We start from the raw sequence: 23313 nt of genomic DNA on the forward strand, positions 1-23313 counted from the left end.
TAATATGTATTTTATACTAATTTTTTTTACCATTGATGTCACTTCTTTTTCTTGTTTCTTTTTATTTCCTCCAACAATGAAGAAGGTGGGCTATTTTAATAAATAATCACTTGCTCCTTTTAATTTTTCACCAAAATGAGAAATAATAAAAAATCTAATACATGGGTGAAAGAAAATAAATCGAATATCAAATAAAATTATGCATTAACTAGTGAGCGAACTAGTCATTTAAAGTATTGTCATATCTAAACTCAATTAATTTCACTCACCTTCTCTTTCAACTCAACTTATTGTCTCTTATAATAAAAAAAAGGACATATAATTGAACTAGATTTGGAGGGTTGCACCAGGCCTGTGCTATAGTGCAACACACAAGCAACACTCAAGGACTCCAATAGCAAGCTATTGTGATGAGCCGTCTCCCTAAAAAAATAAATTTAATATCATGTGAATCAATGATTCACGTATTAGATATTAAACGATATTAAACTGATAAGAACATATACTACACTTGATCTTAGCCAAAAGGCCGAGAAAGGTATGCTTTGTTTGTTAACTTCACTTCCCTTTTATACTTGTTCTTCTAGCAGTTTTCTTTTGGCTTCTCAATGTGGGATATATACTTTTGTCATGAGTTCACAGTTTCATAATACATTTGCAAGTTTTGTTTTCCTATTTCTTTCAACTAAAAGTGTATGGTGAAATTTAAATATTTTACAGAGAAAATTACATAAAATATTATATTTTTTAATAAATATTATTTTACCTTTACTTTTTTTTTCTTTTTTACTAATATAATATTTATTTTATACTAATTTTTTTACCATTGTTGTCACTTCTTTTTATTATTTTTCTTTATTTCCTTCAACAACGTAGAAGGTGGGCTATTTTAATAAATAATCGCTTGGTCCTTTTAAGTTTTCACCTAATGAAAAATAATAAAAAGTCTAATATATGGGTGAAAGAAAATAAATCGAATATCAAATAAAATTATGTATTAACGAGTGAGTGAATTAGTCGTTTAAAGTATTGTCATATAAAAACTCAATTAATTTCACTCATCTATCTCTTAAAATAATAAAAAAAAAAGAACACATAATTGAACTAGATTTGGAGGGTTGCACCAGGCCTGTGCTATAATGCAACACACAAGCAACACTCAAGGACTCCAATAGCAAGCTATTGTGATGAGCCCTCTCTCTAAAAAAATAAATTTAATATCATATGAATCAATGATTCACGTATCAGATATTAAACTGATAAGAACAGATACTACATTTGATCTTAGCCAAAAAGGCCGAGAAACATATGCTTTGTTTGTTAACTTCACTTTCCTTTTGTACTTGTTCCTCTAGCATTTTTTTTTTTTTGGCTTCTCAATGTGGGATATATACTTTTGTCATGAGTTCACAGTTTCATAATACATTTGTCGGTTTTATTTTTTTATTTCTTTCTAACTAAGAGTGTAGGGTGAAATTTAAATATGTTAGAGAGAAAATTACATAAAATATTGTATTTTGAAAGAAAATATTATTTTTACTTTACTTGTTTCTTTTTTTTATTAATATAATATCTATTTTATACTATTTTTACCATTGTTGTCACTTCTTTTTCTTGTTTCTTTTTATTTCCTCAAACAAAGAAGAAGGTGAAATATTTTAATAAATAATCACTTGCTCCTTTTACTTTTTCACTGAAATGAAAAAAATAAAAAATCTAATATGTGGGTGAAAGAAAACAAATCGAGTATCAAATAAAATTATGTATTAACTAGTGGGGGTAGTAGTTGTTTAAAATATTGTCATATCTAAACTCAATTAATTTCACTCATCTCCTCTTTCAACTCAATTTATTGTCTCTTAGAACAAAGAACAAAGGACATATAATTGAACTAGATTTGGAGGGATGCACTAGGCCTGTGCTATAGTGCATCACACAGGCAACGCTCAAGGACTCCAATAGCAAGCTGTTGTGATGAGCCCTCTCCCTAAAAAAGTAAATTTAATATCATGTGAATCAATGATTCACGTATCAGATATTAAACTAATAAGGACAGATACTACACTTTAATCTTAGCTAAAAGGCCGAGAAAAGTATGCTTTGTTTGTTAACTTCACAGATAACAACAAGCATTTCTCACATTCTCAAAATCTTAGTTTTTACGGATAATTTTCAATTGCCAATGTTCTGCTGTTTCCCAATCGACTTTCTTGAGATGTAATAATGTTGGAATAACGGAAATTATGAAACTGTCATGTTATTGGCTTAGCTTAGTAGATCATGGTACAAATATGAAAGACATTTGCAAATATAAACTTTCAAAAGCCACCTGTAAAAGTGGTAGCCGGTGTAATTTCCTATTTAACAGAAGGGAACATGTAATATGCTTCTTATTTGCAAGGTTATGTTGTTAATAGAATGCCAAAATCCCACATTGTTTTAAAGATATAACCCATGACTCAAGCCTGCAGATATAGGCGAAGGCAATTACTGTTTACAAGATATGGAGCCATGCAGTAAGCACAAAGCGAACTATTCTTTCGCCTTTTACTAAAGAATACCGTGTGCTTGCTGTTTACAGTGGCATACAATGATTTTTGGAAGGGCCCTATTCTTATTAGAGTTGAGCCCTTTATTATTCCCGGTTCAACCTTTTCAATCTTATTGAATAAGATATAACATTTGTCTCTGTAAATTATATATCGGTTCCTTTCTTTGAAACACTTTGCTGGTGCTCTTGTATCCGAATCCATAAATCAGAGGTCCACAGTTCGAATACATATAAGCAATTATATAGTCAATGAATCTTGAAACGAAACATGTACCAAAGCAAACAATGAATTTGACAAGTGCTCGGGGGTTGAAGAAGAATTACCAATGAATATAGACAAGAATCAAGAGGATGCGATGTTGCGAAAGAACAAGAATTGCAGAAGAACTATCGGGAAAATCGACAGGCACTGGATTATATGGAACTTGCCATTGAAGAACAAGAATTGAATTTTTAAGAAAATCAAGGGGTGGCAGTTGATATAGTACTGGCGCCTATGGAAAAGCATGATATCCTGGCTCTGGCAGCTTCCATGCGTTGGCCTTCTGATCTTGAGGACTCAATTATTCTTGATGATGACATGGATACTACATGAAAAGGAAAAGAAAAGAAGAAAAACAAAAAAGAGAAGCTGACATAGCAATCAAAATATGTTGGACTATGTCATCGCCATAAAAATACTTAACATGCTATCTTAGATATTTTTTAAGTCTCACTTATTTATTAAATTAAAATTCTAAATAAATATCTTTTAATTTAAAATATTAAATTATATAGTAATCGAGACACATTTAAAAAAAAAAAATTAATGAATCACATATGTTTAGATCATCATACTTATTCATTTATGTTACTCTCAAGATTTATTATTTGAATTTTTTCTATTATTTTTTTTTCTTTTCAATAGAATTATTTTTTTTACTTTCAAAACTATGTTCATTTATAAATTTATATTTATAATTATTCTAAATTTTTCTTTATATTATTAGCAAATAAATGTGCTTCTTTTTATAAAGTATTAAATTTGAAATCTTAAATTTTTTAAGGGATAATAATATAAATGGTCACTAAACCTTGCACTTAGTTTCATTTTGGTCATAAAATTGTAATTTTTTTTTTCAATCATTCAATTATGTATCTAATTTAGTACTCGCAAGTTCATGAATCATTCTTTTAGTAAAACGGTAAATTCACCTCGATGTCGATCTCCCAAGGAATTATGAGGCCACTTATTATATAGACTAATTATCAATACAAAACAATAAAATTAAATTTAAACACTCTAAACTAGTATTATGAGAAAGTAGAATATTCATACAATAAATAAAATAAACTATAAAGTAAATATGCAATGCAAAAGCAAATGCTTATAATTTAAAACTATATATTAAAGACAGTATTTAGCCTAGCCATTTATTTAGTAATCTCCTTATTTTACTTTAAGCCTAGATCTAATGAATGAGATAATGATGTGCCTTTTTCTTTAGCCACTCAAACTAATAATGTAACTAAAGTTTTTTTACCAATATAGATTCAAACAAAGATGGCATCTCTAATACCGAATATAAGTTTATCTAATAGATAAGACTATAGGTATCATTATCTCCACTAAATATTATCTCACAATAACTCTTAATATAAATCATAATAATAATATATTATGACTAAAATGCCCTCCTTGGCCTTATATAATTCAGCTAGCACAGCAAATAGCAGATATTTAATCTTGGACATTTGAAATCAACAGTTCTATTTAAGCTCATTTTTTGAGTATTTTTCTCTATATTTTTCTCTTTTGGCTAATATTACAAGAAAATAGATAATTAAGCTTACATGAGGTACAAGTATATTTTATTTTCATATTTTATATATAAAGCATACTATTGGAGCACTAAAACATCCTAAATATATATATATATATAATTTGGACCTATCATTCAGCTTTAATTTTGATTGCACTTTAGTCACCTTAAAAATAAGAAATTGACATATCATATTTTTTCTAATTCTAGTAGCTTTTAAAAAATTTATCCCATATAACTAAAGGTGAGCGAAAAAATCAAATCGATCGTAATTGAATATCAGTAGCTTCGATCAATAGAAACTAAATTATAAAAATATTTAATAAATAAAACATATAAAGTTTTAAATTTCAATGTGAAACTTAAAAAGTTTCAGTTTGACAATATTTATATCCACAATTAAATCATTTTAAGCTCACACATAAGAATTAAGAAATATATAATATTAAATTGTCTTAATTATAATAAAAATAGTTTTATGAGTAAAATATCAATTTATTAGAATATATAAAACTTATATAATTTTTTTTCACTTTAGTGAATTACTTTTTTTCCTACTCCATTAATACTTTCTCTTACAATAAATAAAGATAAAATTAGAAAAGAAGTAATTTCCTTTCGAAAGAAAAGAAGTAACTAATACTCTATTAGTTGCTGGAAATAACATTTAATTTAAAATAATAATTTTTTAAACGATACTTATTTCAGAATGGAGAAAGTAATATACTATAATTTATAAAGAAAATGAATAGTAAAGTAATTTAATTTAATTCGTCAAATTTTAGTTTAAAAATAAATAAAAATATGAAAATAAAAGAACGAAGTTTCTTTAAATGGAAATTATCATGATTGTAATTTATAGAAATAAACAGGTACATCTTGATACATAATTATATCACAATAAAATTGATTAAAAATATATAAAAAAAGATAAAAGATAAAAGATTTCCACAAAAAGTTTTTTTTGGAATCTCGTATGCTTCTTATTAATAAATTTAATGCAATAACATAAAACAAAGAATTAAAATGCTAATATATCAAGAAGCTTAAAAAAGAACTTTATTATAGAGAAAGTGATGCTAATAAAATTGTAAAGACAAAATTGAGAGAATTAAAAAAATTATGCTGGTTAAATTTATTTATAATAATAATAATAATGATAAAATTAAAATAATTTACCAAATTTAAATACTAATAATAAGAATAATAGAAACTAAAATCTATATTAATAATAATAATAATAATAATAAATAATAATAATAATAATATATTTAAAAAATTTATTAAAAATAATAAAATTAATACTAATTAGATAAATAGATGGATAAAAATTTATATGGATTATATAAGTTAAAGTATACATATAAACTTTAAATGGTTGATATTTAAATACTAGAATCCTCGTTTCCCATTATTCCATGGGCCTGATACTTTTTTTTGATTCTGAAGAGTCAAGCTGCACAAATCTACTAATATTTGAGGTTAATGAGCATACTATTTCAGTTTTCTACCTTGTGTGAAATAAAAAATATAGACTTATCGCTCGCGTTCTTTCTTTCTTTTGTGTTCTTGTCTACCCTAGTGTCTAAATCAATTCGATTTGATCCTTACGCTCAGCCGTACGGAGAAGAACAAATAACTTGTGATTTCCTCTATACCTCTTTTTCTAATATTTGTTTAGTATGATGGTTTGGCCGGTAGCATTGATGCTTTACTTGATCATCAAGTGGGATGAGACATAAATCCACGCTCGAAAGGGAGAAATCATATTGTTTTCTCATTTCAATATAATTATTTTTAGCTAGTGTTGAGAACGGGGAAGCAAGTTCTTTAAAAAAGGGCTTTGAAATGGGATTTCATATTGGGAAAAGATACAAATAAGCACTTAATGTTTGAAGCAAAGAGCACATGAGCTCCTAATCTATTTTTTAGTGCAAATAAATACATAAAAATATTTTTACTGTATTCTAAGCCCCCTGAATAGACGGAGACTCAATTGCTAATAATATTGTTGTCCAATAACATTTTCAAATCAATTCTAATTTTAAATCTTAAGAAACCTATAACTTTGATTTCTTTTTAAAAGAAAATTAAAAAGCCATCACTTCCACCACCTACAACCCATCTCCACCACTATTATCCCCATCACCACTACAACTGAGAGCTTCGGTCAATACAGAATCTCCATTACTATAGAGAACCGCAGCTACCATTACACCTTCATGATTCCTCATTATACCACCAATACCAATATGGCCAACATATGAAAAATATAACACTATCAACATTTTAAGAATCTAACAGAAGGTGGTTTTACCTAGTGAGCAACATTCCAGCCCAACCATTATCATCAGCAAAATAACCAACAGCCCAACCATGTGCTTAATTTCTTTGAAAAATCAAATACCCAAAATTTACTATCTCAATTTTTATTTCTTTCTCATTCTTAATATAGATATAAACTTTCAAATACCTAAAAAAAAACATCAATAAGATCAAAGCAAACCCACTTTAAATCAATAATTCCAAATTTGACAATTTATCTCACATCTTCAAAATTTTATTTTGTCAACAAGAAGCATTAGAGCAAAGGAATTACAAGAAGAATAAGTGGAAGTGGATAAAGAAGCTAAAGGAGGAAGAAAAGATTAGTTGGAAGAATGCCAAAGGTTGGAGCGCAAGAAGACAGTGCTGCTACCTTCATCATCAGCACAATCTCGATCTCGATTTCACTCCAAAATCTTAATTTCCAATTCGTGGTTTTTGATAATTAAATTCTTGGTTGGTGTGATAAGAGAAGGAGATGGAATGAATTATGCAGTTGTGATGGTAGATGTGCTCGAAAAAAGGAATGGGTTTTGATTTTGATTTTTTATTTTAATAATAAAGTTAAATATATTAAAATTTATAATTATTAAATAAAATATATTGTTTATTCTCCTTTCTCAGTGTGTTAAACAAAAGTTTGTTTCAAAAAGAATTTCCGTCTGATAGGGGCATAGAATAGAGTAAAAATTTTTACGTACTTATTTGTGCTAGAAAAAAAGAATAGGGGCTTATCTGTTCCTCACTCCAAAAGTTAAGGGCTTATTTGCACCTTTTTCCTCTCATGTTTGGGCATAGAGCAGTTAATGTGGAAACCATTTCTTTTATTTTATTCTACTCTTTTAGGCCTAAAAGCCTCTTCCTTTTTTTTTAACGTTACGAGTGTTTTTCGTTAGTTGCATATGGAAGTGGAAAATAAGATCGTTACAAGTATTTTTCGTTAATTGCATATTGAAGTGGATAACAAGATCATTAGAAATGAAGTGCCAACCCAAAAATAAACAACGTAAAGATACCCTATGCATGGGATAAGAGCTATCAAACACTATATGAAAGTTTGAACAATGGGTACTTTAATTTATTGAAAAAAAATATAAAGAAATTGAATTGATAAAAGGCTCAACCCTAACAAGAGAAGACCCCTTCCAAAAATTACTGTATGCCAACTCAAAGCAACAAGCACACGGTATTCTTTAGTAAAAGGCGAAAGAATAGTTCGCTATGTGCTTACTGCGTGGCTCCATATCTCTCATCCTGCAATTGCGTTACTGCTATATTTGCGGGTCCTCAGTGATGGCTGATAGCTTTAAACCCATGTGGGATTGCATCATATAACCTAGCAAATTTCTTGCATATTTGTACCATGATTTACTAACCACATAACATGGAGTTAATTACGTGAAGAAAATAAAGAGTGCAACTATTTTTAAAATCTTCAACAAGAGTTTCCTCTATGATTGCAAGAACTTATACTAAAGTCTATTATTTCTTCTTAAATAGTTTTAACTTATTTTCTTCTTCATCTCAAGTTCTGCTTCAAACCTATCATTCACTTTATTACGTGAGCTTTATCCTTGCCAAATCTACTTTTAACTTTCCTTAATCCTGGAGCTTCATCCTGGCTTCCGAGTTTAGACAAGAAGCACATTTCTACTGAGGATTTCTGTCTGTTAGCATCAGGATTTTAAAATAATGCTCCACTCGTTACCTTCTCCTTTGCTTTCGAGTGGGAAACAATTCAAAACCAAATGGAATCAACTAAATCATTATTTCCTCATGTCAACAAAATCATTTTCATCCTCGGCATGACAAGTTTTAATAATGGTGAAATTAAGTACTTTAAAATTTTGATCCCAATAGTAACGAAGAACTGTACTAAAGTTGGTCTTCTGAAATGGGAAATCAAACTGTTGTAATCATTAAAAAGAAAAAAAAAAAGAAAGAACAGGAAATGTTTGTCATAGGGCAGATGCAGTGGAAACCATTTCTAATTATATTGTTTTAGGCTTAAAAGGCTCTTTTTTTCCATTAATTATGTCTCAAAAAAGAATAAACATTTAACTGCAATGATACCTCCACGACAGTATCAGTATGAAACTACCAAACACTAGATAAAAGCTTGCATAGGCAAAGTATTGATAAAGGTCGAATGTTAAAGGTAAAATTGAAAGGATTGAACTTGGATTGATGAAGAGCCCTTCCAAAAATTGTTAGAGAATAATTAACTATTTTATCAGGTATATACACAAAGGAAACCTGTACCTATACCAGAGTTAACTATTAGAGTATAATTGAATGCAAGAACCAGTTCACTAACTTACCAAAGATAAGCAACAGTTCCTCAGAACTAACTAAGCAAATTGCCAGTGTTCAAATGCAAGAGATATCAAATGGACATAAATATAGCTGTTCTTGGTATTGTGCACTAAGCTAAGATTTCAAGAGTGACTTACCTTGACTTTAAGATGAAGGAAATGAACATCTGTACGAATTTTAAATGAAGAAAAGAAAATGGAGCACTGCACATAACAACCAAAATATATTGGACTATGTCATTGCTATAAAAATCTTATCCCACACGGAATAAGTATAACGGAGAAGTATTAAACATGGAATATAAATAGAAAGCAAATAGCATCAAGCAAACATACTTACCTGGACGGGGTCAATGGGCGATCAAGAAAGTTCATGGCCTAGGTAGTTGGTCTCCATTGCACTTAGGAGATGCACCTGCCTAAGGTCTCCCCAAGTGGGAGAGCCTACGTCATAATTTGTGATAGTGGGGGCCTGCGTTCGCGCGGCCCCTTTCCATGCCAATTCTAAACTTGCCACTAACTCCGGGAAACCTATGAAACTAAAGACATGTCTGGTGAAAAATTTAAAGCAGCTTCATTTTGAGGGATGAGTCCTATCAACGTGTATAAGTAGTCCTTTCAGAACTGTGAATTACTGATCCTACTGATATTGAATTTACAATAGCTTGTGACTGGGTTGAGCTACTAAGCCCTGCAAAATCTAGCTGATACTCTTACTAGCAGACTCTTACTGCAACTGGTGTTGTTTAGTCAGACAGTTAGAAGAATCATTCCTTAATTTCTTTTCTTTTGTACACGGATGGAATATCCAAATTCGCACAGTAGAAACAAAGCTGAACATATTGGCAAGATATATTCTCTTTTAACATAACAATCTTAAAAACCAGCAATTCAATTGCTACAAAGAGCCAATGTTTCAATGTTTATACAGTCTTGGAACACTAACATTTCAGCCCACATCGACAAGGCAAAAGAAGAATGTGTTGGTAAGCTAGAACTGAAAGTATTTTTAAGAATTTGCATAAATCATATTGTTCAGTGAATAGCTAAGCCCTATTTATACAGCAAGATTTTAAAATTAAAATTCAGAAAAGTCTGCTACAAATCAAGAAAATCTAAACTGATTATTCACTACCTTATTTGCCTTAAAATAAGGAATGATATTTTATTTGCCTAAAGACTAAGAACAAAATATAACTAATGCAGCTTCAAAAATCATAAAGTTAACACTCCTTGATGTTGGAGCTGCAAACTCCAAGAATCATTCCTTAATTTCTTTTCTTGTGCTTGATTTGTTCATGGATCTAAATTCGCACAGTAGAAACAAAGCTGAACATATTGGCAAGATATATTCTCTTTTAACATAACAATCTTAAAAACCAGCAATTCAATTGCTACAAGGAGCCAATGTTTCAATGTTTATACAGTCTTCGAACACTAACATTTCAGCCCACATCAACCAAGCAAAAGAAGAATGTGAGAGAAAGGGATAATAAAAGGGAAGTGAAGGTATTGAGAAAAGCATACCTTTCTCGGCTTTTTGGCTAAGATCAAGTGTAGTATCTGTTCTTATCAGTTTAATATCTAATATGTGGATCATTGATTCACATGATATTAAATTAAATTTTTTAATGGGAGGGTTAACTACAGTGGCTTGCTACCGGAATCCTCATGCATGGGCTGGCGCAACCCAACCAAATCTACCGTTTAATTTTGTCATACTTCGGAATTTATAAATATTTAATTGATTAAAATTATACCTCTTATAAAATTGATTATATTTATTATTCATGCACGACCTAGTAAAATAAAGAATATATTTAATTAGTTAATTGTCAACTGCACTTTCGATGACAAGCTTCCTCATCACAAGACCTAGTAAAATAAAGAATATATTTAATTAGTTAATTGTCAACTGCTCTTTCGATGACAAGCTTTCTCATCACAAGCTTTCCGATAACACCAATTTCGTGGTAATTGGACTCTTTTGAAAAATTAATGGTTGAAAATTGTTCGGTGTATTTGGAGATGATCGGGGATTAGATCAGAGAATTATATGTTGGACTCATTCTTTAAGCATCATTTTGAGTTCATGGACACATTCAGATTGTCTATCGGACTTCGACGGCTAGAGGTGAGCCAACTGCCTTATCTCGCATCTGATTAAATTATTTAGCCTAATAATTTTAAAATTGTTGATTAAAAATACATTGGTATTAATTTGAGAAAAATGATTTAGTGTATCTATGAATGTATCTTTGGAAAATTAAAATGTATTATTAAATTTAGTAAAGTTGAGCGATATGATAATCTTACAAAGACTCTATTACTAGTTGCTTTACACATATTTAAAAAGTGAAGTTAATTAACTAGAAAATAAGATTTAGCGGAACTTAAAATCTTAGCCAGAAATCTGCAATAATAAATTAATTATATATAATTGAGATTTTAATTAAGTGATTAATCAATAATTAAATTCGATTATGTTATTAGTAAATAATTGACATAATTACAGAAGAATATTATAATTTTTTAGAATAAATAAATATAGTAAAATTTACACTTAAGTGATTAGAAAAATAAATAGAATTAATATTAGCTATATGATAAATAATATTGTTGGCATGAAATAAGTAGATCGGATGTGATGCTTGATTTGTGGGGTAGATCAATTTTTATTTTTATACTCAGGGTTAATTAAAATAGTCGGCAAATAAATATTAATGTTAGAAAATAAATAAATAGGAGTAATAATTAGTATTAATCTAGTTATTAATCGGTATAGAGGAAAATAATTACAATGGAATTTCATGTGCTGGAAAATATTTAGACAAGCTAAAAATAATTATTAGACAATTGTGAATGATGAATGATTTTGTTCATGATAGATTAAATTCAATAAACTTTGGAGGTCTCGGATGAAAAAATATTATGAGATACATTATGTTTACTTTCTTACAGGTTGTGGACTCCTTTTACTAGGGAAACTAGTTCATTTTATAGGGAGGTGCTGTCAGATTTTCGGTAGAATTAATTAATCAAAATGAAAAGGAAATTAATAGGATTAAGCTAAAATAAGATCAAAATTATAAAGTTAGAATTAGATTTTAGATATAGGATAATAAACATTGGTTAAGAATAGAGATATATTTTACATTCCAGATGAGCTATAATTGGAGATGTTTATCGGTGAATTTTAGGATTGTATGCTCGAATAGCAGTCTGGAGAAAATTAACAGAAAGTTTAGTGAAAGCATAGTGGGTCAGGCCCTACATACTAGGTGAGTGGATAAACTAATAATATCGTATCTTTGAGTAGTATATTATTTATATTTATATTCTCATGAATTATTGAAATGTTTCTTTTAGAAGTTAGTTAATTTAAATGTATTTGAACTTCATTATTTGGTATAGAAATTGAGAATAGAGAATTATATTTTTGGCTTTATTTTATATGTGATTATGATTTTACATAACTCGATAAATGATTATATGACTTATGAGATCACACATTGGACATTAGATGTTATCAAAATATACTGTCTTTGTGACAACGCTTAGTATACACATTGTTTTTATGGCATATGCTAGGAGGTGCTTTTTAGGGGCTTATTGTTTGCACGCGTATGACTAGAATTTGCGCTTTGGGCTGCATGGTTAAGATGTCTGAGCGCCCAAAGTTGCCAGGAATTAGTAAGGTACATCTATGAGTGTATACTGGTTTCTACTAAATTATTGATTTTATTTGATGTTATTTTACTTGACATGATCTCGGATCTTAAACTATTACCGACATTGTTTTGAAATGAGCTGAGAATATGTTGACCTCAGATGAGAAAATGTATTGCAGTTCCACATACATAATGAAGAGATTATTTATCTATTTAGTTAATAAAATTTCATTTGTGCAGTTATAATGCCTTTGATCAAATATTTATTTTCAAAATAATAGTAGTATTTTCTTCAGTAGAAAAGTATTTATAAATAGTATAATAATATATATGTTTATTTCAATCATTGTCTGTTTCCATTTGTTATTTGTTTATCCTCTTTCTAAATTTGACTCACCCATTTTTCTACCCACCAGTGTTATACAGGATGTGTAAAAGTAGCAATACATTGTCGGTTAAGAGACATATATAATCAATATCATTATATCCTTAAATTTCGTTGTTAATTAGTTGATCAAGTAGCTCTATCTAAGGTTTTATCCACCCAAAACACAAAACACTTGGTTGATCAAGATGCAAGAAACATAAAACAGTTCTTCTCCGTGGACAAATATGGCAATTGCGTTAAGATTTTGTCCACCTGAGAAAGAGTTGGTAACTTATTATCTATACATAAGGAACAATGGCAGATTTTCATCTATTGAAAACTAGCTTCCTATGAAATATTGTGATTTCTACAGTAAAGAAGATCCTTGAAAAATATGGAAGAAGTCTGGTAGAGACAAGTTGAGCAATCATAAAGGTCTTTACTTCTTCACAATATTAAAGAAGATAACCCCTGGTCGGGACCATAATATCAATCGCAGGATTGTCTCCACCACAAGGACTTGGCATAGTGAGACTTTAGGTAATAGCTCAAAACTTCATCATAATGGGGTTACAACATATATGAAGCGATTTAATTATAAGAGCCCATCAAAATTAGACCAAGATCATTGTTGGAACATGCTTGAGTATAGTTTGGAGGGTGGAGAATCTCGTTATGCTCTTTGTCAACTCAAAAATAGCAGAGAACAATCTAGAAAAAAAGAAGAGACAAATTATTAATGATAACTTTGTGGAGGCTTTTAAACCTATAAAGAGCTTAAGGGTTGAGCAAGAATTGCTAAATTTGATTATAGAAAAGCCTAAGGCGGTTGATGTAGTACTTGCTATGCAAGAACAAGATATAGGCAAAATGCATAAACGATACTATTATTATAACTATTATATCCATTTAATATCTCGACTCAATAATCACAAAAAATAATACCCTAGTTAACCAACAATAAATCATGTAACATTATTTTTTATTATTATGTAATAATGTGGCAGCCAGATTCTCCCACTAACTACTACATCACCTCCTATTTGGACACAACTAATCCTGGTTAGTTGTTGAACATTCTCTCAGCTCCTCTACCTTGAACTCATACCTTGCAATTGCACTTGGGAATTAAGATTTTTAAGCTTACTAGGATTAATTATGTACCGGTCAGTGGTGACGTGGAAGCTAGAGAAATAATCTAGCGACCACATCAACACAAAAATGGTAGGAACTATGAGATGTAATTTAGTCATAAAATTGTAATTTATTTTTTTTCAATCGTTCAATGATGTGTCTAATTTAGTACTCATAAGTGCACGAACCGTTCTTATCGTAAAGCGGTAAATTCACCTCGATGTCAATCTCTCAAAGAACTATGATGCCACTTATTATATAGTCTAATTATCAACATAAAATAATAAAAATAAATTTAAATACTCTAAACTAGTATTCTCAGAAAGTAGGATATTCATAAAATAAATAAAATAAACTATAAAGTAAATATGCAATGCAAAAGCAAATGCTTGTAATTTAAAACTATGTGCTAAAGGTAGTATTTAGCCTAGCCATTTACTTAGTAATCTCTTTATTTCACTTTAAGCCTAGATTTAATGAATGAGATAGTGATGTGTCTTTTTCTTTAACCACTCAAACAATAATATAACTAAAGTTTTTTTTATCAACATAGATTGAAACAAAGATGGTGTCTCTAATACACAATATAAGTCTATCTAATATATAAGACTAGAGGTATCATTATCTCCATCAAATATTATCCTACAATAACTCTTAATATAAATTCTAATAATAATACAATGACTAAAACGCCCTCCTTGGGCCTTTTATAATTCGGCTAGCATAGCAAATAGCAGATCCACACGTCTTAATCTTGGGCCTTTGAAATCAGCAGTTCTATTTAAGCTCATTTTTTGAGTATTTTTCTCCATATTTTCCTCTTTTGGCTAATATTATAAGAAAATAGACAATTAAGTTTACATGAGGTAAAAGTATATATTATTTTCATATTATATATATAAAACATATTATTAAAGCACTAAAACATCCTAAATATAAATACATAATTTGGACCTATCATTCAGCTTTAGTTTTGATTGCAATTTAGTCACCTTACAAATAAGAAATTAATATGTCATATTTTTTCTAATTCTAGTAGTTTTTGAAAAATTTATCCCATAAAACTAAGGATGAGCAAAAAAATCAAATCGATCAGAATTGAATATCAGTAGCTTCGATCAATAGAAACTAAATTTTAAAAATATTTAATAAACAAAACATATAAAGTTTAAATTTCAATGTGAAACTTAAAAAGTTTCAGTTTGACAATATTTATGTCCTTAAATAAGTCATTTTAAGCTCACACACAGGAATTAAGAAATATAGAATATTAAATTGTCTCAATTATAATAAAAATAGTTTTATGGGTAAAATATCAATTTATTAAAATATATAAAATTTCTATAAAATTCTTTTCACTTTAGTGAATTACTTTTTTCCTACTTCATTAATACTTTCTCTTACATTGAATAGTTAAGTAGTTTAATTAAATTCGTCAAATTTTAGTTTAAAAGTAAATTAAAATATGAAAAAAAGAGAACAAAACTTCTTTAAATGGAAATTATCATGTTTGTCATTCATAAAATAAAACAAGTACATCTTGACATATAATTATATCTAATTAAATTAACACTAATCAGATAAATAAATGGATAAGGGTTTATATGAATTATATAAATTCAAGTACCCATATAAACTTTAAATAGGTCATATATAAATAAATGAGTCATATATAAATACTGGAATCCTCGTTGCATTATTCCATGGGCCTGATGCACCCCAACCAAATATGCTATTAACTTTTCTTGATTCTGAAGAGGCAAGCTGCACAAATCTACTAAAGATTTCTGTAAATTAGAATCAACATTTTAATATATAATGCTGCAGTGTTACCTTCTTGCTCTCGTAACCAATCTTATGAAAAATGAAAGATCTAAGGATATATTAAAAGATAATTTTGTGATTCATCAACTAAATGATTGTTTTCTCATTTCAATATAATTATTCTCAAGGGAAGCAAGTTCTTTAAAAAAAGGGCTTTGAAATAGGATATCATATTCGAAAAAGATGCAAATAAGCTCTTAACGTTTGAAGCAAGGAGCAGATAAGCCCTTAATCTATTTTTTAGTGCAAATAAATACATAAAAATATTTTACTGTATTCTAAACTCCCTGAATAGACGGAGACTCAATTGCAAATAACATCGTTATCCAATAACATTTTCAAAATCAATTCTAATTTTTAATTTTAAGAAACCTGTAACTTTGATTTTTTTAAAAAGAGAACATCACCTTCACCACCTACGACCCTTCTCCACCATTATTATCCTCATCACCATCACAACTGAGAGCTTCAGCCAATAAAGGATCTCCATTACTATAGAGAAGACTATGTGTAACTACCTGGAACCATATTACATGAGGTATTGTCTGCTTTGGCCCTCAAAGGCCTCACGATTTTGTCCTTTTGGCGGGTTCGAGAACTTCTCAAGAGGTCTCCCATCTTGAAATTTTTCTGAACTAAGCACGTTTAATTTTGGAGTTCCTACAACTCTACAGCCAAACAACCAAAAAGTGCCTCATGTGATTATTTCAAACTCTTTACATATATGTTATCAACCATTCCTCGCTCGATTTTAATGTGTAATTCGATTCATTCATGTATCCCCGTACCTTAGAGTGTTGTCATCCTAGAAACTTGCCAGTAGCCGCTCCTTATCCAGGCATCCTATCTTTGCCCCGGCGTCCACTTCCCGCCCTTATCGGACCGCTCTCTAAGTCAGGTTGTCACATGTCCACCAGCTTCTGCCTAGTTCATCCTCGAACCACACATCTACTAGAGGGGTCCTACTTTGATACCATTTGTAATGACCCAGAACCAGATCACATGAGATATTGTTCGCTTTGGCTCCCACTGGCCTCACGGTTTTATCCTTTCAGCGGGTTCGAGAACTTCACAGGAGGTCCCCCATCCTGGAATTTCTTTGAACCAAGTACGTTTAACTTTGAAGTTCCTACAACTCCATAGCCAAATAACCAAAAAGCACCTCATGTTATTAGTTCCAACTCTTTACATATATGTTATCAACCATTCCCCCCACCCCTCATTTCAATATGCAATTCGATTCATTTATGTACCCCTGCACCTTAGAGTGCTGCCATCCTAGAAGCCTGCCAATAGTCACTCCTTGTCCAGACATCCTATCTTTGTCTCAGCATCCACTTTCCGCCCTCATTAGACCACTCTTTAGGTCAAGCTGTCACATGCCCACCAGCTTCTGCCTGGTTCGTCCTCGAACCACACATCTACTAGAGTGGTCTTACTCTGATACCATTTGTAACGTCTCGGAACCAGATCACACGAGATATTGTTCTCTTTGGTCCTCACTCGCCTCACGATTTTGTCCTTTGGTGGATTCGAGAACTTCACAAGAGGCCCCCCATCCTGGAATTTCTCTGAACCAATTTTGGAGTTCCTACAACTCCACATCCAAACAGCCAAAAAGCGCCTCATGTTATTAATTCTAACTCTTTACATATATATTATCAATCATTCCCCGCCCCATTTCAATGTGCAATTTGATTCATTCATGTACCCCCGTACCTTAGAGTGCTGCCATTCTAAAAGCCTGCCAGTAGCCGCTCCTTATCCAGGCATCCTATCTTTGCCCCGGCGTCCACTTCCCGCCCTTATCGGACCGCTCTCTAGGTCAGGCTGTCACACCATGTGCTTAATTTCTTTGAAAAATCAAATACCCAAAATTTACTATCTCAAATTTATTTCTTTTTCATTATTAATATAGATATAATCTTTCAAATACCTAAAAGCAAACATCAATAATATCAAAGCAAACACTTTAAATCAATAATATCAAATTTGACAATTTATCTCACATCTTCAAAATTTCATTTTGTAAACAAGAAGCATTAAAGCAGAGGAATTACAAGAAGAATAAGTGGAAGTGGATAAAGAAGCTAAAGGAGGAAGAAAAGATTAGTTGGAAGAATACCAAAAGTTGGAGCGTGAGGAAATAGTGCTGCTACCTTCATCATCGGCACAATCTCGATCTCGATTTCACTCCGAAATCTTAATTTCCAATTCGTGATTTTTGGTAATTAAATTCTTTTTTCTTTCTTTTTTTACAAATATAATATCTATTTTATACTATTTTTACCATTCCTGTCACTTCTTTTTTTTTGTTTCTTTTTATTTCCTCCAACAATGAAGAAGGTGTGCTATTTTAATAAATAATCACTTGCTTCTTTTACTTTTTTCACTAAAATGAGAAATAATAAAAAATCTAATACATGGGTAAAAGAAAATAAATCGAATATCAAATAAAATTATGCAGTAACCAGTTGGAGAACTAGTCGTTTAAATTATTGTCATATCCAAACTCAATTAATTTCACTCACCTCTTTCAACTCAACTTATTGTCTCTTAGAACAAAAAAAAAGAGACATAATTGAACTAGATTTGGAGGGTTGCACCAGGCCTGTGCTATAGTGCAACACACAGGCAATGCTCAAGGACTCCAATAGCAAGCTATTGTGATGAGCCCTCTCCCTAAAAAAATAAATTTAATATCATGTGAATCAATGATTCACGTATCAGATATTGACTACCTTATTTGCCTTAAAAAATAAGGAATGATATTTTATTTGCCTAAAGACTAAGAACAAAATATAACTAATGCAGCTTCAAAAATCATAAAGTTAACATTCCTTGTTGTTGGAGCTGCAAACTCCAAGAATCATTCCTTAATTTCTTTTCTTGTACTTGATTTGTTCACGGATCCAAATTCGCACAGTAGAAACAAAGCTGAACATATTGGCAAGATAGATTCTCTTTTAACATAACAATCTTAAAAACCAGCAATTCAATTGCTACAAAGAGCCAATGTTTCAATGTTTATACAGACTTGGAACACTAACATTTCAGCCCACATCGACGAGGCAAAAGAAGAATGTGTTGGTAAGCTAGAACTGAAAGTATTTTTAAGAATTTGCATAAATCATATTGTTCATTGAATAGCTAAGCCCTATTTATACAGCAAGATTTTAAAATTAAAATCCAGAAAAATCTGCTACAAATCAAGAAAATCTAAACTGATTATTGACTACCTTAATTGCCTTAAAACAAGGAATGATATTTTATTTGCCTAAAGACTAGAACAAAATATAACTAATGCAGCTTCAAAAATCATAAAGTTAACACTCCTTGATGTTGGAGCTGCAAACTCCAAGCTTTTGCCTCAAGAACTGAAATCTGGCTTTAGGCAATGCCTTTGTGAAAATGTCAGCATATTGGTTTTCTGTACTGCAATAAAGTAGCTGCACTTCTCCTTCCTTTTGAACATCATGAAGAAAATAGAATTTTATTTTGAAGTGTTTTGTTCTGCCATGGAACACCGGATTGTTAGCTATTGATATTGCAGCTTGGTTGTCTACAAATATCTGTGTGCTTTCCTCTTGCTCTATATGCAAATCTGTCAAAAGTTTTCTGATCCAGAGTGCTTGATTTGCAGCAGCATTAGCTGCCGCATATTCTGCTTTTGCTGTGGATTGTGCAATGATTTATTGTTTCTTCGAACACCAGGAAAAAATTCTAGAACCAAGACTAAAACAGTAACCTGAGGTACTACGCATATCATCAGCACATCCAGCCCAATCGCTATCCGAATAACCATGGAGACTGAAATTTTCAACTTGATTGAACTTTATGCGATAATCAACGGTGCCTTTTACATATCTCAGAATTCTTTTGCTGCTTGTAAATGAATTTCACTAGCACAGTTCATGTATCTTGATAACAAACTCACAGCATGAATGATGTCTGGCCTGGTTGCTGTCAAGTACATCAAACAACCAATTAAACTTCTATACAGTTTGTCATCAACTTTTTTAGCTCTATCTTCTTTTGAAAACTTTTCCTTTTGATTCATTGGAGTTGCAACCAGCTTTCATGCTTCCATGTTAAATTTGTTGAGGACTTCTTTTGCATATTTTTTGCTGGCTCACAAATTTTTTTTTATTGTACCTGCATACCAAGAAAAAATGTCATTTCTCTAAGATTTGTCATTTCAAAGACCTCTTTCATCTCCTCTTTAAACTTGCCAATAAGCTCCAGTCTACTTCCTATTACAAGCAAGTCATCAACATAAAGAGACACCACAAGTATTTCGTCACCACTCCTTTTGATATACAAAGTAAATTCACTTAAGTATTTTTCAAAACCTAAGTCCAACATGTATGTATCAATTCCGCTATACCAAGACCTTGGCGCCTGTTTTAAGCCATACAGGGCCTTTTTTAGCCGATAGACCTTCTCCTCTTCTCCTTGAATAACAAAACCTTGTGGTTGTTCAATAAATATTTCTTCCTCTAGATACCCATTTAAAAATGTTGATTTAATATCCATTTGATGTACAAGCCAATCTTTTTGTGCAGCAAGGGCCAATAACATCCGTACAGTATCCATCCTAGCAATCGGAGTAAAAGTCTCTGAAAAATCTACCCCAAACATTTGAGCATACCTCTTGACGACCACCCTCGCCTTGTACTTGTTTACAGAACCATCAGGAACGAGTTTGGTTCTATAAACCCATTTCACTCCTATAGCTTTCTTATGATTTGGCATGTCCACCAATTCTCATGTTTGATCCTATTCAATCATGCTAAGCTCCTCCTTCATTGCAGCCATCCATTTTTTATCAGATGCTGCTTTTTCATACCCTGCAGGCTCCATCACAGCAACATTTCACCTTTGATAGATGTTAGAAAGTGATCGGGTTCCTCTAACAGGTTCATGATCTATGTTATCATCTTCCTCATGAAGCTCAATCTTTTTTTCAGCATCACAGCTCCAGCTATCTAACTCATGAATTTGGACATCTCTGCTAATTATGACTTTATTGTAGTGTGGCAAGTAGATTCTATAGGCCTTTGAAGATGAGCTGTAGCCTACAAAAATTTCAGGTTCTACTTTTTTGTCCAATTTGTCTCTCTTAACCTAATGAATGTAAGAGAAACACAAACAACTAAAAGCTTTCAAATTAACAAATTCTAGTTTGTAGCCATACCATGCTTCAAATGGGGTTCTTATATGCAAAGCTTTAGTTGGAAGTCTATTCTGCAGATAAACCACTGTGTTTACCGCCTCTGCCCAAAATTTCTTTGATAGCCCTTTGTCATGAATTAAGCACCTTGCCATCTCCATAATTATTCTATTTTTAAGAATCAGATGTAATAATAATATTAATATTAAAAATAACAGTAAATATAATAGCAACAATAATGGTTATAATATTAATAATGATATCGATAATAACGAAAATAAAATTTATAATAATAAATAATTATTATTAATCAATTAACAGTGCGTTTAACTTCGACATGACATAGAATCAGTTGATTATATGATTTTAACTTATAGTTTTGCAGTATGCTCTTACACCTCGGGTGGAGCTAGCTGGACGGACGAATTATCTATTTACAAAAATACTCAGTTAATAAGATATTTTTAATTTTTTATAGGCCTAGACTTCTAGATTAGAATGTCTAAGAAGATTCAGATTTGAAAATTCTACCAAAAATTCAATAAAATCTCCACTAAAATATGGACGTTTACTCTCCATATAAGGAGTCTATAACCTTATGGAGTCCAGAACCTTCAAATACTTCACAATCAATTAACGGAAGTCGGGCCACCAAAACTGTATTATTTTTTTGACTTCACAACACACTACATATCACAATTAATTACAAACAGTCCGACATAATATTTATTTCACAACTACATCTACCACAAAACAGAGCAATAATTAATCATACTAATTAACTTGTAATATTTATATTTAAGTTATAATTAATTAAATATAATTAAATTAAATTATCTATAATTAATAATTAATAGCAATAATACTTTCTAAAATTATAAGATAATTTTTATAGTCCAAAAAAAATTATATCAAGGCAAAAATTTGAAATCCTCCGCATCGGAAAACCATAGGAGGCCAAAAGCCGGTACGGCCAACGGTGTCGGATTTTAAATCCAGAAGTGCCTACGCGAAATTTGAGTTGCAGGATTCCGAAAATGCAAATGTTCTGGCCGGAAGCTCGCCGGAAGCCACCGGATTGAGGCTGGAAATTCTCTGATCTGGCGAGGCTGAACACTGCTGCCGGCGGGGAAAAACCAGCGGAGGAAGGTCAGCTCAGGAGTTTTCGATAGCGGGGAGCTCGATTCCGGTGTCAGATTGGTGAAAGGACAGCGGCAAGTGGGTGGTTCGGCGGCGGCAACTCCTCTTTCCTACGCTTAACGTCGGCAGCAAGGGGGGAAAGGGAGGAAGGAGAGCAGCGTTGGCGAGGGAGGGAAAAGGAGGAGCGATGGCGGCTGGAGGGGTGCAGGCGGCGGAAGGAGGGAGGGAAAAAAGAAAGGAAGAAGAAGGAGAAGAAGAAGAAGAAAAAGAGGGGGAGGGAAAGAAAAATTTCATTTTTTATTATTATTCTTTATTTAATATTTATTTATTTATTTTAATTAGGATATTACAGTCTATGCCATAGCATAGAAGAAACCTTGGTTGTGAGAAAAGTCTGAGGTGATGGAGTAGGACTGGAATTTTGAGACAACGGATAAAGAGAACCTTGAGCATTGTAACAGCGAAGAATTTTCTGTGTTGTTGGTTCCTTCATAGATAAACCAAAAGAGTTAAAATTGACATCACACGTATTATCACGTGTAAAACAATGAATAGAAACGAGATTTCGAGTGATAAAAGGAACAATAAGAACATTGTCAAGTAAAATTTTTGATTTAGAGTCCGAAATTATTTTTTGTCCAATGTGTAATAGGAAGTTAATAACCATCCTAAATCTTAACAATATCAAAACCAGTGAATGAGGAAATGAATCTAGACTACTTGTGGAATGGGTCATGTGATGAGTTGCGCTAGTGTTTGCAAGCCATGTTAAATCAGAAGAATTTGATTTTTGTAGAGGTATACCAGCATATGGCTATCCTCTAGAAGATACCGAAGCATCACTAGGTTGAGTAAAGAGTGAATTACAAGGACAATTATTTGCAAAATGATAAAAACCATCACATAATTGGCATTGAATAAGAGTTTCACCCAAAATGGAGCTAGCCGAAGAAGGATGTGATGTGTCATAAGAAACTTGTGAAGCAGTAGTCCATAGTTGGCATGGGAACT

The 23313-nt window shown here is 31.3% G+C and overlaps 5 non-coding genes and 3 pseudogenes across 5 annotated transcripts; 3 read left to right on the forward strand and 5 right to left on the reverse strand.

Annotated features, from left to right (window-relative positions):
- Positions 1 to 336: 336 nt before the first annotated feature.
- On the reverse strand, positions 337 to 542 carry LOC125371271 (annotated as a pseudogene).
- A 571-nt stretch (positions 543 to 1113) lies between these two features.
- On the reverse strand, positions 1114 to 1310 carry LOC112537107. Its single transcript, XR_003081024.1, has one exon. It is a non-coding gene; the product is annotated as a U2 spliceosomal RNA (small nuclear RNA).
- A 590-nt stretch (positions 1311 to 1900) lies between these two features.
- On the reverse strand, positions 1901 to 2097 carry LOC125371270. Its single transcript, XR_007217571.1, has one exon. It is a non-coding gene; the product is annotated as a U2 spliceosomal RNA (small nuclear RNA).
- A 410-nt stretch (positions 2098 to 2507) lies between these two features.
- On the forward strand, positions 2508 to 2625 carry LOC125371275. The gene has a single exon (XR_007217576.1). It is a non-coding gene; the product is annotated as a U5 spliceosomal RNA (small nuclear RNA).
- Positions 2626 to 7799: 5174 nt separating this feature from the next.
- LOC125371276 lies at positions 7800 to 7919 on the reverse strand. The gene has a single exon (XR_007217578.1). It is a non-coding gene; the product is annotated as a U5 spliceosomal RNA (small nuclear RNA).
- Positions 7920 to 9325: 1406 nt separating this feature from the next.
- LOC112537246 lies at positions 9326 to 9486 on the forward strand. The gene has a single exon (XR_003081132.1). It is a non-coding gene; the product is annotated as a U1 spliceosomal RNA (small nuclear RNA).
- Positions 9487 to 10516: 1030 nt separating this feature from the next.
- Positions 10517 to 10687, forward strand: LOC112537247 (annotated as a pseudogene).
- Positions 10688 to 18584: 7897 nt separating this feature from the next.
- Positions 18585 to 18792, reverse strand: LOC125371274 (annotated as a pseudogene).
- Positions 18793 to 23313: the final 4521 nt, after the last annotated feature.

This window comes from Ricinus communis, chromosome 9 (assembly GCF_019578655.1).
Source record: "Ricinus communis isolate WT05 ecotype wild-type chromosome 9, ASM1957865v1, whole genome shotgun sequence".
Taxonomy (NCBI): domain Eukaryota; kingdom Viridiplantae; phylum Streptophyta; class Magnoliopsida; order Malpighiales; family Euphorbiaceae; genus Ricinus; species Ricinus communis.